The 18830-nt window shown below is 38.7% G+C and overlaps 3 protein-coding genes and 1 long non-coding RNA gene across 4 annotated transcripts in view; 1 reads left to right on the top strand and 3 right to left on the bottom strand.

The window, feature by feature from the left end:
• LOC133207849 (uncharacterized) overlaps positions 1–10858 on the top strand; it is a 32410-nt gene extending 21552 nt beyond the window's left edge. Inside the window, exons 3-4 of the long non-coding RNA XR_009724174.1 lie at positions 9830–9940; positions 10742–10858. This is a non-coding gene — a long non-coding RNA (uncharacterized LOC133207849). The remainder of the gene's footprint in view (positions 1–9829; positions 9941–10741) is intronic.
• CUNH1orf210 (chromosome unknown C1orf210 homolog) overlaps positions 1–18830 on the bottom strand; it is a 332402-nt gene that overhangs the window by 37341 nt on the left and 276231 nt on the right. The window lies entirely within an intron of this gene.
• Positions 1–18830, bottom strand: part of EBNA1BP2 (EBNA1 binding protein 2) — a 491427-nt gene that overhangs the window by 237592 nt on the left and 235005 nt on the right. The window lies entirely within an intron of this gene.
• ST6GALNAC3 (ST6 N-acetylgalactosaminide alpha-2,6-sialyltransferase 3) overlaps positions 1–18830 on the bottom strand; it is a 225929-nt gene that overhangs the window by 24668 nt on the left and 182431 nt on the right. The gene's annotated exons all lie outside the window — the stretch shown is intronic.

Here is an 18830-nt window from a genome sequence, read left to right as displayed (position 1 = left end):
TTCTGTCAGATATTAATAGAACAGCAAAGAAAAATGTTCCTCTGGTTTAAAGAACACATTTTTCTCTATATCTGCTTCTACTTACGTGAGAGAGGGGAAAGGCTCTGATAATCTACAGTACAAGCAGGAGAGGTGACAAGGGAAAACTTATCTTTTAAAATGCTTTCCTGTTTTACTTCAAGTGAAACAGGGAGTTAATATGCTAGAGGCTGTTTTCTGTGCAGCCTGGAACACTAAAAAGAAGCAGCATGCTAAATAACATGTATAGAGCCTGCATCATAACACAGCAGCTTAGTTACTGTAGGAAAATCTGTGACAACCTGAGCTGGATGGACAGGGATAAAGGTTTAATCAGCTTTTTAGTAAAAAGTTAAATACCAGTGAGAATTTTTCTTACTATCTGTCCAATATTAAGAACACTAAATAATTTGAAAAATGACAGTGATGGTAATATATGCAGCAAACCACACAAGACTTTACCCTTGCAAACAAAGTTCAGGAGCATTTTTGTTCACAGGAAAAGCATCTCAGTTTGAATTTGTATGATAAGTAAATATTCCCACATCTCTGCTGGTTTGGAAGAGAGGTTAATAGAGGTGAAACATTCAACCATCATCTCTAACATACACATTTTTTGTGCAAGAAATCGCTATTCCTACTTCATGATTTTATCAGCTTGGATGTAAGTTCTGCAAAATGGAGAAAGGTTTACAAAATGTAAAAATGACTTTTAGAGCAAAATAGAATTATATATTTATGTTTCTGGTCCGAAAGTAAGTAGGGCAGTCATTTCATTGAATAAACAAAGATGAAGTCACCACCTATCTCTCTGCTGTGGTCAAAATTGGGATTTGCAGATCTCATCCACTGAGACTTGGGTCTTCAGACTTATCCAGGTTGTTAAGATTCAATCCAAAAAGTAGTAACATTTAAGTGGATTCTATTTCTGTTCTGCTTGAATTAACTGTCTGAAAGATTCATTACTTACATTGTTCAAGGCTCTGAGCAAATCTGAATTAACTTCAGTGGTTCATTTTCTTAGGACACAGTCAGTTTGTACACAAGTGCAATCTGAGTTTTACCAGTGATTTAAGCCAGCTTGATATGCACAGGACAAAAAAAAAAAATCCTGAGGTAATTGAATATGTTAGAACCTGATTCCCTTAATCCACATTAAACCCAAATGTACAGACTATTGTAGCTTGAAAATTTGTTGATGTTAATAGCACAAATGATAAAATATAGGTCCAATCAAAATTACTCAGCATTGCACATTAAACTCATTGATGTTTCTGGTGAGAAATGTTATATTCAAAGGTGTAACCTAACCTGCAGCAATAAATAACACATATATTAAAAAGAACAGGTTGATGGCAGGGCTACTAAAAGCTGTTCTTTTACTGCATGATCTTAGCTTTGAATCCATCTGAAGTAGTAGTACAATAGTTATACATTACCATTTTATTTAAAAGTAACCAGGTCCACAGACTCAGAAAAATCATAAATCATAAAGTGGATGTGCTTGTCAGAAAGCAACATTAATAAGCTTGAGCTTGGCATGGGGATGATCTTCCTTTAAGAAAAGGACTAGTGTGTTTTGTTTTGAACTTGTCATTTTGATTTTTCTGGAAGTCTCTTCTTGTTTTTTGTTGAAAAACCTTACAAGGGACAGAGAGAGACCTTTTGGGGATGTTCTGTCACATGAAAAGTCTTTATCTTACTGTCCACCCAGCTTGCTAAATAAGCAACCTGTCATGCTTGTATTAATTCACTCAGGCCACAGCTGAAATTCATTTTGAAGCTCCTATTTCAACATTTTTCTTCTTGAATCTATTGAACTTGTTGTGTACAAACACCAAACACAAAGCCGTCTCTCATAGAAAGGGAAAACAACTAAAAGAAAAGGAAGAAACACCCTCCTCCCCCCCATATGCTTTGGGCTGTTTCTTTCCTCCTCCTCCCCCCCTTTCAGTTCAAACAAGTGTCTGTTTTGTGCTGCAGAGATTGGTACAACATCTTATCCATTTCAAAAGAGAGACTGCTTTATGAACTGATGGAAAATGGTTGTTTCATACAGCAACTTGCAGGTATGATCCTCTGACAAGCAGCACTCATTAAAAGAGCATCAGCTGGCTCAAGCAGAAGTCTTGGTTGTTAAGGAAGTAAGTCAGACCGTTGGGGATTTTACCACCATTTGTTCAACAAACAGTCTCATTCTGTCTAGCTGTTAAAAAAAAAAATCCATTTTAAAAGTAAATCTTTTGTAATGGGCTCAAGAAAATGTATGGGATGGGAGGATTGAGAAGTTATCTCTTATACAGGCATTCTGTTCACATCCAGGATGATTCTGCCTTGATAAACGAACAGTGACACTATTGGCAAACCTGGGATTTGAAGTAATGGTTCATTAATGCAACTGCACACTAAGTAATGTACTTGGGTGTCAGCATTCTGCTGGGTTTTCTTCCTCATTGTAATGCTCTTTTACCTCCTGGATATGCTTAAAAATATCCTGGCACTCCTGTCAATATATTAGTTTGAAAAATGTCACCATGGGCCTGGAACTGTTGTGTGTATATGTAAGTGTTCAATGACACATGCATTGGTGATGTGAGTTCAGTCTCCTGTAGAGATCCAAATTATGATACAATTGCATTGAGCTTATAGAGTTCTCTCATGCTGGGATGGAGATGGTGTGAGGAACTAAATTCACAAAACAGAGCAACGTGCTCATACTACATGGTTTGAATAGCTCTTCCAGCAACACGCAGTGCACATCTTGCTTTTCTTTAGAGGAATGAGGAGATTAGATACGGCTGAGCTGGGGGTGCGAGGTATTCCGTTCTTCCTCTTCACTAACACAAACCTCCTTCTGACCAGAGCTTCCACTGTTCCTTCCTTCCTTCCCTCTTCTTCCCCCCCCCCCTTTTTTTTTCCAAATCATATTCAACAATTCTCACATCAACCTGTCAGTGACCAAATATCTAATATAACTGTTTGCATAGTCCATGGCTCTGTTCCAACAGGCTGAGTGTTCAAAGGCCCTGGCAATAATATTTTAAGGTGTCATTTAGGATTTAGCTGCTTTGAAAAGACAACTGGAATCATTACTGTTGGTAAGACAAGGTTTTAGAGTGCACAGAGAGTAAGGGAGGATCCACTATTAAGGGGAATGACATCCAAAAGGGACAGACTTAGTAATTCTTTCAATCTGTCACCTATAGATGACAGAAATTTGATTAAGCCGTCTTTCTGTGATCAGAGGGGAAAAACACATTTTCAGCACAATTATGTAGCATCACGTTTAGCTATTATCATATTTGTCAGAAAGAATTGCTAGTCATTGGATGGCTTATATAAATTTATTGTGTGAAAAAATCAGAAAAGGTATGTGTAATTGTTTCAAACACAATTCATTAGATTTTAATTTTTAGACTGATGTGACTGGTGCAGAATAAAGTGACCCCATGCTTCCTGCCCCAGGAAATTCTTGGAAATTAGATATTTCAACTCAGTGGGATTCACATTGCAATGTATTTTAAATTACAAGAACTGAGTCTTTGGCTTGCTGTTGTCCATCTGTGTTACATTCTTTGATTTACTCCCATATACAGAATGTATAGATTGCTTCTTATCTACATAGCTTAGTGCATCTCACACAGAAAACGCAGGAAGGAAATCTCAAAGGCAATTATGTTGGAATTAAACAGCTGCAAGGAATCGTCAAACGCATTCTGGCCAGACCCAGCGGGAGTGTTTGAAATAGTTTGAGCTCCTGTGCAAACTCCCCTCACGTGGAGTTTTTCAAGGAAGATACAAGTTTCTGTCAGGATTTTAAATTTTACAGAATTGTTCAGATTTCCCCAGTCATATGAAGACATTACTAACAGTCAGTGGAGTTCTCCTTTGCTAGTGGCTACAGGCGGTAATCCCTTTCCCCTGCCCCCACAAGTAGGGAATGTGAACACATATCCACTGCAGTTAATGGGATCACCTTAAATCCTTCAGCAGCAACTATCCTACTCCATTAACCTGCTGGGGAGTGGTTGTAACAGAGGCCAGAGTATGGTTCAATTCCTAACCTATCTCAATTGCCACAATATTTCTTAGGGCACCATTTACCAATGCATCTTTGCACAAAAATGAGACTGAATGCTCTGAACCAATGAACATTACCTACTGTTCAAACTGTAAAGCACATCAAGGAGCATGCCGAATTAATTCCACCAGTGGTATAAGATCATGTCGTATATTTGACAGTAAGCACAGTCTTTCTATCTTGCCCAGGGGAACCTCCAGTCATCATTTTGGTTTTTGATGTGCAACACCTAGAGAACAAAAATACTTAGCAAGTTGCAAACATTAAGGGTGCACTTGAAAACTTCTTGTTCCAATCCCAGCTATCTGATATTGAATGTGCTTGTTGGCACATTCCAAGCCAGAGCAATCTTAAAAACTAAACCAAATGTACTATTATTGATCTGATTTTGTCTGCTGTGCAAAACTCTGTCAGCTGTTCCCCCTGAGGTACCTATGCAGTTCACATGGCTGAAGGCCACTGAACTAGAGAACAAGCTGATTGATTTCCTATTTGAGTCCAATGGCACTCTAGCAGCATTAAATATTATTTAATGCACTGATTACAATTTAATAAAATTACCAAAAAACCACCTCAACCAAAAATAGCAAGCACCACCTCTTGCCTAACCAGAGTAGCATTGTTCCATCTCTGAAGCAAGCACACTGTCTGGCTGCATTGGAGGGTCACATCTTGATTAAGCAGTGTGTCAAGAGTATTGATAGCATCTTTTCAGTATTCTTGGGAGCGGCCATCAATAAAACCCTAACAGACTAGAAAGATTTCTACTCTCTTTTTATTAATCATGAAAATATATTTACACTTGGAGAAGAAGAGCATTGTACAGAAGCATCAGTCCTCTCTGCTCATATGCACATTGCAAATCCCCTTCCATTTCATAGGAATTGAAGTCTAAAATGGAAGTCAGTTCACATGAATCTTCCTGTTGCAAGCAATTATTGTTACCAGAAATCTTCAAGGAAAATGAAAACAAAGCTCACAGGAAAATCAAAATGACAAGTTCAAAACAAAAGCCCATTAAAGCTTAAAGAAAGAAAATAGATCTATTTCCTTTACCAACTCCAACTTAATAAAACAGATTCTGACAAGCATAGTCCTATTATATATACAGCTGCCTGATTCCACATTGCTGATGGTTTTTTATGAAACGGTGTCAAGAAACTACCCTTTCAATAGTACTAAATAGGAAACGTCTCAAGTGTATTTACTTTAAAAATCAAATGCAAGCGAGCAGGACATGGGTTTAATTTCTTTTTTTTTTTTTTTTTTTTTTTTTTTGTGGTAAGATTCCTCTCTCATTTCTGGGCTGCAGCTGCCAGGTTGTTGCAGATTGTTTGACTTGTCCAGAGGACGCAGAATGTGAACAGAATCTCAGATTTTCAGGGCAGGGCAGAGAGGAGAGGTTTTCTGCTGCAGCTCAGCAGTAGGTGGTGGGGGTCAGATAGGCAAGTTTGCCTGTTCATGAAAACCGTGCAAATAAAAATCTTTCCCCACACTATAGGGAGAAAATGTTTCTGGAAAGAACTCCCTGCAACCACTGACTGCCTGTTCTCTGAGTTACTTGTTTTACCAACCCCAAGAGGTGCAAATCATCTCCTGGGATACATCAAACTGCTCATGTCCCATTAGGGTATGCAGATTCCTCGTGGGAGGCATTCAGCATCTCATGTGATTTGGCCCTTAAAGCACAGAGGCGAAAGAGTAATAATAATAATAAAAAAAAAGAATACAATGAAATCACTTGCATGATTCAGATGCATGAAATAAGGAATCCTCCTGAATGCGTACTGCAGAGGGTGAGCAGCTAGTGACGTGGAGCTCCTATGCAGAAAGGGAAAAAAAGTTCTATTTCCTATGTCAATCCCATGGCAAATATTTGCAATGGCTAAGCAAGCATACTTAATTGGCTACTCTTTTTGTAAGCAGAAGCCACAGAAGATGTTTATCTTCAAATCTGATTTCATACCTTTGCTGTCACTGAGGAAATTAAACATTCAGCAAGTCACTCTCTCCGTCAAATATGGAGACAGTTGGCAAATGAGGCCATAAAGCTAGAGATTAATTACTGGCTGTATGAATTGTTGCTGTTTTCCTCTATCAATTACGTCATGGTTAATCATGAAGTGAGCTCCTGAGAGTTTTATATCGTTCCTCCCTGCATTTTTCAGAAATAAAAAGTAAACAAATGTAACCAGAGGTCATTCTAAGATCTCTCTACCTGCTGCCAGGAAAAGGTCTGGGAGTTGTAGCACATCTCTCCATGAAGATTAATTTAAACATTTTAATCTCAGAAGGTGATTTAAAATTAACAGATCAGGACATGTCATGATTTATTTTATCAGTTTGAATAACATTTATGCACACATTTACTTCTGGTAAAAGATTTTCTGGTTACTGTTTGTAGGGGTTTCATTCTTTTTTGGGCTCAGTACTGTTTACTTTGGGCTACATAAGACTTGTCATAAATGGTCCAGAGCAAAGAGTGAAGAGAAAGGGGAGAATGGAAGGAACGTATGTAGTGTAAGTCAGTCATCTTAGTCATAATTACCGAGCTCAGCATTCCTCTCTGTGAAGTTACTCTGGACTGGTTTCCCCTGGGTTTCCACAAGAAGGGCCAACTATACCAGATTAATGCTAAATTTCATTAAAAAGTTGAAAGACGATTTACTATTAAAAAGGCAGCATATCAGTATTCCTCTAGCACTTTAGAAAAGACAAACATCCCAGTTTGCTCCACATAGGTTTGGTGTTTTTTTTTAATGTGTTGTTACAGTTGAATTCATTAAATAAAACTAGATATCAACATTAGACAATATGAATTTCCCACAGGAGGTTAGATGAAAAGAATGTCATCAAGGTGCGTGGGTAGGTGAGGGGATGAACTCTCCAGAAATACTAATGTAGGACACCAGAAGCACAGCTGAAGATTTTGCCTTAGATCACAAGGGCTGTCTAATCCAATTCCCATGTGAGTTAAGGAGTCTCCATCCATCAACTTTGACACATAGGACTAAGTCTACCATAAGGAGATAGAGAATGAAACTATTCACACCCAGTAGTGTTACCCATCATTTCTTTCCTCCCTACAGTGTCACAATCACACTGTAATTAGCACGATGTCTATCAATACTCCTGAAAGGACTCTGCAAGATCAAGGATTATTCTCACAGTTACCTTACAGATCCATAAATACCTTTACAGAAGTATTCTTCTTCCTTTCATCTGACAATAAGGACAGAAAGCTAAGAAACCCGCTCCGGATCAAATGACAACTCTTGCTGTCAGAACTGAAGACCTCAATAATTTTGATTTCAAATACAGGAAAGCCCTATGTACTAACGCTTCCCATTCAAAATTATTAAGACTGTGCATTAACTAGGAAAAAAAACCCAACAAACCCTTGAACAACTGCATCTAATTACCTGATCAAAAATATCTTTAAATGGGGTATTTGATTACGGTTTGTGCTTGGCACTGCTCAGTGATACAACTTGGATATAAGACAAGAGTTTTCACACAGTTCTGTGTCAGAACAAGCCATTTGTATAATTTGAATTGACTAAGAACAGATTTTTAGTCTTATACTGGAAAGACTGGCACTGTGTGAGATAAATAAGATATGCTGCTCAAATAAAGAATAAAAACTAGCAACTATTGAGGGCTTATAATTCGAGTTTGCTAGACATAAAACTGATTGAGAGCATCACTGTCTTTCTTTTCTGCATCACAGAAGCTGACTGGTGTAAGATGTCTGTTGTTTCTTGTCTACTGATCCAGGGATATTGTATTTCCAAACAGCTAGGGAATAGAGGCCAGCAAATACACTTGCCTTCATCTGGAATTGAATGTGCTGGAATATGTTACACACATACGGCTGTTGCAGCGGTTGTGCCGGCTCTCTGGGTGCAAGGAAGAAGACGTAAGAAAGGACTACCTTCATGCAAACATGTAGAAGAAACAGGCTCACAAAGTAACAAAATATTTGCTAAGTTTAGATACAAACTTACTGTAGTACACAAAAAGACACGTTTTGCTACCTATGTTTCAGTCCGTGTCCTTATCATCTGGCTAGTAAACTCCACTGCCCTGTGTGGGACTTGGCAAGATCAGAGTTGTCGCACTTGTTTTCCCCTAAGGGAATCATGGTCTGACATGAACCTGATTACAATTAGATCTAAACCTCCCTGCAGCTGTTTTAGAAATTCAAACCTCAGCATAGGTACTCAAATCTTACACATAATATTTTTCTAAAGACTGTAATTCCTGACTACATAGAGGCGGATAACCTCGATTTATAGATGCATACGTTTTAAAGAACATAATTAATTTGATTCTTCATTAGAGTTACCAATAACTAAACAAATAGTGGGTAGTTATGCATTTGGAGTAAAGAGGCAGTCTGAGCTGTGAAGTGCATTGTGACACCCAGTCACTCCTGTGAACTGCATATCCCTAGTTTAGCATGGCAGGAAGTGGGGACTACCACTACTCACCCTACAAGTCATTATGAGAAAATGACTTTTTCCAATCAAGCTATTATGGTTACATGGTTTTACCTTCTCTGTTTACTGACAGTATGAATTATTATAATACTGACATAAATAGAATATATCCTATTTTGTCTTATTTTAACAATTGGGCAGCTTTCAGATTTGGCCATAAGGCTGTTAAAATTAACTACAATATGACAATAGATGTCATGGAATATCATGAAAAGATCAAAAGCAAAACACGGTAATATCAGGGAACAAGGATGAATTATTGTGGTAAATTTGTACTCATATACAACCTGAGAGTGATACCTGACTGGTTACATTCTTGACAGGCTTATGCATAACAAATCTTCAGTCCATGGTGATGTACACTGGTTATTTCTAATTCATTTCAAATTCTGAACTAGATCCATGCAATTATTTGAAAACTGTGTCTGCACTAAGCTGGTTGTTTCAGCACCTACTTCTTATATAGAAAAAGGGGTGAAAACAAGAAACAACAAAGAAGTGACAATTTTATGGGATGGCAAGCTTACCCAGCCATCACAGGGATACCTGAAAGGCCAGGCACTTCGCTTTCTTTGGTACAGATTAATTAGCCAGTTGTGACTCCTAGATCTCTATTTTTAAATAATGACTTGCATAAATGTCTGAAGACAAGAATTTAGCACCGCTACATTACACACCACCATGCCTGCAAGATATTACTACCAGTGGAAATTCAAGTTTGCAGAAAACTAGTGTAACATTTTTTCCATGAAGAGTAAGAAAATTAACCCTGACCCCAACATAAATTGACTTGGGCTCACCTCACTCTCTGATATAACACTACAACAAATCACATCCTCATACATCTTATACAGCCATGGAATTGGCAATATTAAAAAAACTGGCAAGGTGCCTGCGTTTCAGCTAGGATTTATACTTGTGAAAAGGGAACAGTTTGGAAAATGTTGCAGTTAGCAATGGTGAGTGCATTTGTCCCAAGGCTCATGAAACCCCCGTTACACACATTCAGACATGGATTCTCAGACCTTCAGTGAAGGCAAGCAGAACTATTCTGCCTTTTTTCAGGTTGTTTTTGTATACTTGTACTTATTGCCATTGGGCTCACAGCTCTCATTCTGAGCAGATGCACTGAAGTAGGTTTAACTACCTGCAGGTTTCAGATAAGAGTTGTTCCTTTTTCCAGCTCAGGTTTGAATTCCCTCAATTCATGTAAAATTTCTCTCTGCAGTCATGGTAAAGACAAAGTGCAAGATGAAAGGAATAGCTGCCTGCAGAGTGATCCTGGATAACTGCATACCACAGGATATTGTCACCAGCTGGAATAGCATTCAGGATTCAGGTGTCATTGATGAAAGTGATTTTTTAAATGATAGTCAATAGAATTGCCATAACATTACAGTGGGGAGTGGGAGAAGACATGAAACACTCCAGAGCTGATCTATGCTGCAATATTAAGTGAATTACTAACATTTTGCAGTAAGCTTGTCTCAAGGAATACCAAAATAACTCATCTTTGAAATAGTTACTTTATAGGCGCAAAAGATCAATGGATAATTACAGCGCATTTTGGTAATTACAGTAGATATGATTTATGGTATATTTTAATTACTACAGAGAGCCTAGCATGAAGGATGAGCACTTAAAAGTCAAGATAAATATGCGAATATATTGCCTATAAATATAAATCCATTAAGTAACATATTCTTTACTGATACTTGCAAGAAACTGCAAGACTACATAAGAATAGACCTTTTCCATTTGTTATGTAAATAGCTGATGAGTTACAGGACCATCTCTCTGTTTGCCAGATTCAGTAAGACTAGTCGTGTTTCTCATCATGAGCATATACCTTTAAGAATTCCAGAGGAAAGAAAACACACTGTGCTTCAGTTTAAATAGGTGACATCAAATACTATTTTCTTAGCATTATTTTAGCCTTATGCTAATGAATTCCAACACTACTGTAGGTGAGTCTCTCCTCAATTATGCAAACTTTGGTCTTTAGTATAGAGGTCATTATGTGACACACAACAATTGTATAGTAATGAGGTTATTCACATTCTGTTACAGTGCATAAGAATTGAAAACCAAAAGTGAAATTAACTTTCTTCCTGGTCTTTTTTTGTCTTCATATATTCAGGCTAATAACACAATGGTATGGTATGACTGGGATACGAATATTTTAGAACACAGCATCATACATATCAGAAAGCAAACATCACAGTGAGGAGTACTGCATTAACACCCCACTTCTGAGTTCGAGGAGATGAATTTCATATATAATACAGTGTGATGTTTACCAATTCATTACAATGACCTGGCTTGCTACTTTCTCAGAAAACTGCAGAAATGAAAATGTCACACATATTTGCATTCAGGAGGTTACTGTGTATCACTGCACACTTCTCGTGCTGTCTAAACAAAAGTCTGTTTTCTGCTGTCAGTCTAATGGCTCAGCTGCTAACCCAATCTGAACTGCCTTTGGGAGGCATCAGGGGACTCAAGATACTGCTAGCTTGAGGCATAAAGAAGGTCAGGCTCTGTTCCCCTAAGAAAAGCTACTGTCAGGACAGCCTGTATCCCACAGAATCTGCTTCTGGAAGTTACTGGAATAAGATGGAAGTGTGACTACAAGCAAGGAGAGGTAGCAGAGAATGTCTGGCTTAGAGAGCTGGTACTAGATTTTGCAGAGGAAAGGGGTTTGAATTGGTAAGAGCAGGACTGCAGATTAGGGAGCTTCCTTAGCTCAAGATGATGTAGAGTACATCTTCAAGGAGAAAAAAAAAACTGTTTTAACTATTTTGTTGGATTTTTTTATACCTAAAAGAATGATTTTACAAAATGTGAATATAACATATGGTCCTGGTGTCTTTAAAATACATCTTACTCTGTAGCTATCAAAGCAATTGGATTAAGACAAAAATAGGTTTAGTATTTTTCCCCCAAAAGGTGTTCATTAAAAATCTGCTGAAATCTACAAAACCAAGTGAAGATCATAACTGTACTTCAGAGTGGCACTCTAGTCTGGACAAGAAAAACTGCCCAGCACCCTAATTTTATGCAATATCAACAGTGGTGTAGAACATATATTTCCAAAAAAGAAACAGAAGACCTATGGTCCCCTGTGAGGGATATGAGGTCTTTGTGGGAATGATGAGAATGTGCTGGAAGAAAAAGACAGGGCCAGAATTTGCTTTCCATTTTATGGGAATTTTTTGACAGTTGAAAATTCAATTTCATTGCAAAATAATAAAGGTAATTTCCAAAGCAGAATGCTATAAGCTGTGTCATCAGCCATTTTTTATGCTTACATTTCCATTTAAAAATGAGTTTTGAATTTTCATTTACCATTTTTCAGTAAACCAACTGTAATATCTGTTATGCACTATTTTGAGTCTACTGTACACATTACCTATAAGTATCATGCTATATTCAGAAAATGGATACAGATGATTAATACTCACTATTCCTCTGCTTTTCTGAATGAAGAATACACCTGTGTAGCACAAAGTGTTCAAAGCAAAATATAGATATTCAGCTAGAGGAATGAAGTGTAAACAAGTTCCATGTCTCCTGTCTGCATAGTAATAAAATAGTGTAAGAAATGTCTAACCAAGAAGCCTGACCTTCTGAAGTAATGAACACCCAACAGCTACCAGTGACGTTACTGTACGTCAGAATTCATTTAAACCAAAGCGAGTTATTAAGGGGAAGATTTTCACAAGGAAAACATGCAGTTATGGGAACATAAATGCCAGGTGTACCTTGGGAAATCTTATCAGTGTCAAACTCTGAAGTGAATATCCAACTTTTGGTACCTAAGTGTGAAAATCTTAGTTATATTTTCACTGTGCTTTGTGCACAATGGCTGACAAATAAAAAGTAATTGTTAATTTGTGGTGACATTTAGTAACTCTTCTGGGCAATGCTCAAGCCAGAACTAATCCAGCATTTATTCTCTCCCCATTTCTCCCTTTTTTCCTCTTGCAGAAGATCTGCTGCCCTGCCAGTATGTGCAAAAACCATCATGACATAATCCTGCTACACAAAGTGTTCTTTAAAAATTAGTTATCCCAAAACAATCTCTTTTGGGACTTTCTGGAAGTCATGAAGGGAAGAATCCCATCATGTCTTAATGCACCTTCCAGAATTTCTCAGTTTTTGGGAGATAATAGATGTTCTCTGACTCCTTTGTCTGAAACTCCAGTGTATTTATGTTGATATCCAGGGTCTGAGGTTGAAGAATTATTACAAAAGCAGCAAAGTAGCAACAAGCTCTAAATGCAATTTTCTGTGAGACAGAAGTACATTTTGTTCCACGTTTACATTCAATGATCTTTTCATGCTGAATGCAATACCATTATCACATCTATTTGAATTCTTTTTGTGCTACGGCACAAAAGAAATAACTCTTAATCACATGGCCAAGTTGGACTTGCAAGTCATTAGGAGACCAAAGTTTCCTTCAGAGTTAAAAAGGCTGCATCATGAGAGATGTGGATGTGAAGGAGAGCTATTGTTTAGCTGCAGGACAAATCCTGTACTCTGCACACTGCAGACTGGCATATTGCCCAGCACTGGGCTGCTCTGCTAGCATGATCAGTTCAATGCAGTTTCAACCTGGAAGAATTATTCTGGATCCAGAAAAAGAAACTTGTTAAGTCTATGCCAGTTGTTTAGCATCTTTGGAGTGGTGTTGAATGTGCTGCTAGTGAGTACTTGAGGTCTGGAGCAACAGTGTATGAATGAGGATACAAAATTAGTTGTCTCACTTAACTGTATTCTTTACCTTTACTTGGCCCAGGCAGGTTAGAGGAGGATTCTACTTGCTGTATTTTGAAGAAAGAATCAGCTTCTATTAATAAATAATATCTGAGATTGGTCTAGCCTGTTTATTCAACAGTCGGTACAGCTAAAATTTAGAAAGGAGAGAATGTGTTGTAATTGCATCCAACAGTCAGCGAAGGTCTTCTAGGTGTGCCTAGAAGAGTGCCTGTGAGGCACTCTTCCAGGGTGGAAAGCAGCAGAGACTAGCTAGTGATTCTCATTGCTCTTATCCCTAACGATTTTTGTCCAGGAGTCTCAGAAGGGACAGGGTCTCTGTTCTGCACCAGGAAGCAAACATAGCTTCACTAGGGTGAAATCCTGGTATAAACATGCTCTGCTGTAAAAAATAAGTTGGATCAATGTGGCTTTCTGTACTGTCAAATAACAGCAGCACTGCACTGCACCATTTTCTATGGGTGATCCAGCACAGGCTGGATGCTATTTTGGTACTACTAGAGGTAGAATTAAAAGTAATGGGCCGCAATGATATCCTGGAGGGAGGGGGCACAGTGGGAACAGGGAGGTCCCCTAATGAGTGGCTTCAGAGCTTCTGGACCTAAATGCTCCTTTCCCTGAATCCATGGGACTGGAAGGCGTAAAACTTACCTACTCAGAAATTAAGGTACCTTCCTCACCAGAGAACCGAGCTATACACTATCTATTCAGTGGCTTCTCAGCTGCCCTCCTTCAAAGATGCTTCTCATTCCCTTCCTGTAACTAGTGCTAAGGTTTCAGCCTTATATTTCCTTAATATCTTTAATTACAGGGTTTGGGTGAATGGGCTTAGTAGCTCCTGAGCCTAAAAAATTCTTAGTTCAAACTAAGTGCTTGTTTGGAGGAAGCACTCTCTGTGTTCAAGATTACTCTTGTGGGGCAGTTTCATTATATAGTTGTAAGAGTGCAGTCTTGAAACTTCTGAGGTGAACTCTTCCCCTTGAATTCTGAACTGCACCCCAATAGTGGCATTAACATGCAAAAATTTTCCTGCAACATGCAATTTTTATCACAACTATTAATGAAATGCAACATCATAAACAATAAAGTTTAATTGGTAACTAAAGTGTCTATGGCAATTAAATAAGAAGGAAGTGTTCTGGAACACAGCAGGATGGATTATACTTTGAATCATTTACATTGCAAATGGATTTTAAAGATGTTATTGATGGAAATTTGAGTGAAATTCACGTTTTTAGAAAATAAGACATTGACTCTACAGTGCTTGAGAATGCCCAACTTGGCTTAACACGAATGTGGTAACTGAAACTGCAGATGGAACTAATGGGAGCAGCTAATAATATGAAGTGCACTGAAGACAAATGTAAAAATACCTTAAGAGAATCTAGTGCAATGACATGACCCATTAGTGTCAGACCACAGTTAAAATTGAAGAATACATGTTCAGTTATACAGTAAAGAAAAAATGTGAATGTATTTCCTGCCTGCGTATTTGGAACTGAACACAGCTCTTTCCTATATAGTCATAACTCTACCTGAAACACTGTCATGATTTAGGAGTTAGAGCAAAGGTCCTACTCCAAGACAATTTGTGAATAACTTAAGTGGACAAGTGGTGGAACACTGTCACCTTGTTTCAACTCAGTTCATTCCACCTCAATTATTCAAGCTACAACAGCAAAGCTGGATAATCGGCAGGAGAAGGCTGGGTAAGAACAAAAATAAAGAGGAAAAGAGCCAGGCAGCTGTGACTTGAGGCCAAGATTTCTCCTCTGCGACAGGAAGGTAAAGAAAGCATTAGTGTTAGCTCTTTTTCAGAGAAGTCAGTGAAAGCTAAATAAGGGAAGAATTACCACCGGCTGTTTCACTGAGAAAGTGAGTTTTGGCTTTACACAGGCAGACCTGGAAGGACGTAAATCCCCTGGGTTCGCAAGAGGACAGGTCACCTCCAAGTCCGGCTTGTCCCCATGCACCTTGCTACCCAGTCTGCATTAAGACTCACTGTGATCCCCCAGGGAATGGGTGCTCAAACATGCTGAAATGTCCCGGGTCTTGGTACAGTGACTGTGACTGTGCAAACTGCACCTGAGAGCCTCACAGAGGCTCTTCAGCTTTTGAGCTACCCATGAGGATACATTTAGGAAGAAGCACTTCAGGTGTTCATCTGCAGCGCAGAGGAATTTAACCTGTTCCCACTGACAGTAGCTATGATATGGGCAGTTGAAGTTTTATTTTTATGATAGTAAAAACGGAAAAATATTAGCTTTTGATTCTTTCATTTCACAGGTTTCCATGAACATGAAGTGTTTTGCTTTTCAGACCAAGCTAATCTTTAAAACACTGTCTGTCATCTCTAACTGTCCTCGTATTCAGGGCTTCTGTTGTTTTCTGTTTTCTCATGTCTCCTCCACTAACCCATGCTTACCATATCAACCTTAGTGAAATTTATGGGAAAAAAAATTCAGATTTTGGTGCAATATTAAAATGTTCATTGGTTTCATAAAGATCCTTGGCATTATCTACTTTCTCATTGAGGCAAGAGGTGAATAAACAGAACAAAAAGGTATTCGTCAATAGCTTCAGAAATAAAATCCCTTGGCACTTCTGTTCCTACTCTCACCTCTCTTTGTCTGCATATTTGCAAACATCACATCATCAAAAGATAGGATTTTCAAAAGCTCTCAGGTGATTGTTTACTTTGCTGCTAGAGCAGTAGGAGGTAAAAGTGCCCCTTACCTAATGGGAGTCCTGATCAGCCTTTGCAGATACTAAATCCCATCTCCAAGGTTTTTGCTTTCCAAGAATGTTTGTGGAATAAGCACTGTAAAAAGCTCATATCTTAAACATGGGGATGTCACTCTCCCTGGAAATCTGCTGCTTTCCAGTGAATCACGGAGAGGTTCATTTCTGCTACACAGCCTTGGCAGTGAAAAACTTCTCTCTCTTGCTCCTTGGTATTACAAGGAGACACTGCTAGTACCTTTCCTCTGTTCTGAGGTACAGGGGGCAAAGTGAATAACCACTTACGTTTCTGAGAACTGCTTTGCACTCCAACACTCACTTCTCTGCAACATGAAAGAAATGCAAAGGTATAAAACAGTGAAAGCAAAAAACTTAAATGCTATTTAAAGGCTTGAAGGTTTTGCTTTTTGCTCTTCTAATAACACTGAAATGAAATGACACTGGATCTTTTTAACTGCATGCAGAAAACCTGATCTTGCAAGTGATGGCTGCTCCCCTACTGGTGCTGAGCGCTTCTCTGATCGCTTTAGACCTCAGGTGTTCAATGTACTTGCTGTGTACCTGTGGGGCCAACCTCATCATTTATATTTTTACTATTGCAAGGTGAAAGAAAACCCTGAATTCTCAGAGTTTGTATTGTTAATGTGTGGAGCGGCCATGGAGCTGAATTTTGGAGCAAAGCTTAGCAGCTGGAGGGCACATGCAAATGTCTTCATGCTAAGTGGCTGGGAGATTGTTTTTGCTTGAACTCAAACTTCTGTTAAAGGCCATGACATATGGAAATGGCTCCTTCAGGATCGACTCATTAGTGCTCTTAAGACCTCTGATTCACCTGCCATTTTAAATGCAAAAACTTCCACGAGTTTTGTAAATATTAAACAAAATAATGGTGTGTGCACAAATGCATAGGCAGGTTTTCAGACAGCTTGCGGGAAAAATACTCTGTGTTTGATGTAACAAAAAAGCACCTTTCTTCCTCTGTGAATGTCAACTTGTTATGACTGCTGATGAATTCTTATACCCAGAGATGAGTTTATGCTTACCCAGCCCTATGTGGACAAGGAAAGACAGCAACATATGAGATCTAAACCAGGAATCATTCACATTTTGCAAAGGGTCTTGTGTCTTTGAAATGAGACAAATCTAAATCTTCACTCTGAAAAACATGTGCCTTTGAGATATTTGCTAACAGGTAGGCTCAAATCAGAGATCTAGAGTTCAAAATTTTTTGTTCCCTGGTACCTGTGTTTCTTCCCTATGCATAACAATGCAACAAATAGGGAAGAAAGGTTGCTTTATAATTAGAGCATAAGACAGCATGGGGAGAGAGAATATTCACACAGCTTAATTGAGACGCTTTTCCCAAGGCTTTCTACAGCCATTGAAGAGCAAAAACTTCACAAGACAACTCAGCCCCTAAGTAGGCCTCTATTTTTAGTCACTTCTCCCTCTGATGACTCTCAAAAGGACTCCAATAGCTGTGAAAAGAGGCTTTCTCTCCAATGAATTCGGAAGGAGCAAGAAAGATAAATCTGCTAATGTAGGTTTCTGAGTAAGATTTTAAATCTCTTCAGTTCTGTTGTGTGTTGCACAAGACTCTGTGGGTGACAAAAAGCAGGTGCCTCAGTTTTCTCATCTGTAAAATGGGAGAGTTGCTGCCCATTCCATCCACCAGCTCCAGGGCTGTGAGGCTAATGCTGAAACATGAAAAGCACTGTGGCTGTGCAATGGGAGTTCAAAAGTCAGAACAGAAAGGACAGGATGCTTCACATTGCAGCAATCCAGACTCCACCTTCACAGATGGAACTCCACATTTCCAGCAGACCTCCACAGACATCCTAACCAGAAGGAAAGCAGCACTACCAGTCCTTAACAGGCAGAAACTGGAATGTGAAAAGGTACTGATATAAATGCTATGGTGTAGCTATTTTAAAATCTTTTATGATTTTAAAGCATCATAAAGGTCAAAGTTTAATAACTGTGGTGTATAATTCCCTCTACCTTAAGCTCTACTCGTCTAGTGTTATTAACTTATCCACAGTCTAGACATAATATGCAGTGAGGCAGTCTGAGCAATGCTCTGCAAAGCTGACAGGATCAGCTCCTCAAGGGATGTAAGGGTAATTATGCTCCAACTTACTGAATCCTCTTTGGAAAAAACCTGCTAGTTGAACAGAAGGTGCCACAACGCATCATATAGTACAGCATATATGCAAACACTTGTGGCTGAAAACACACAGTTGAGTGCAAGAGGAAGGTAGGTGTAGCAGGACACTGCCTAAGTTGGGGCAAACCAGCTCAAATTCCACCCTACTCATGTAAATTACCAGCAATGAAGGGGGTCAGGCTGTATTTACTACTGAAAAATGCTGAGACCAATCTGACTCAACTCCATAAAATTAAACCTAAGATGTGAAACTGGATGTTTCCTGATAGAAGTATCACTGAATGGTGACAACGGCGTATCTAGTGAAACACAGTTTATCTTTGGATGAGTTACTGCTACCATTCATGTTTTGCTGAGCTAGTAAATCTAGCCAGGTAACAAATGAGTGACAGCCAATTGCTATACTATAAAAGGTTAGTCCTACCTTTCAAAGGAAGGGATTCTAACAGGAGTGTGTAGAAATTCCTCCGTTGACTGGGGATGCCCCTCAAGGTTACTCCTTAAGCATAAGTGAAAGAGAATTTTCCATGGTCATCAA

The sequence above is a fragment of the Neopsephotus bourkii genome, unplaced genomic scaffold (assembly GCF_033783945.1).
Source record: "Neopsephotus bourkii isolate Nb327-2 ecotype Australia unplaced genomic scaffold, CSIRO-AGI_Nbou_v1 NB_234, whole genome shotgun sequence".
In the NCBI taxonomy this organism is placed as follows: Eukaryota; Metazoa; Chordata; class Aves; order Psittaciformes; family Psittacidae; genus Neopsephotus; species Neopsephotus bourkii.
The sequence above is the reverse complement of the archived record's forward strand: the minus strand, read 5'-3'. Positions and strand labels throughout refer to the sequence as shown.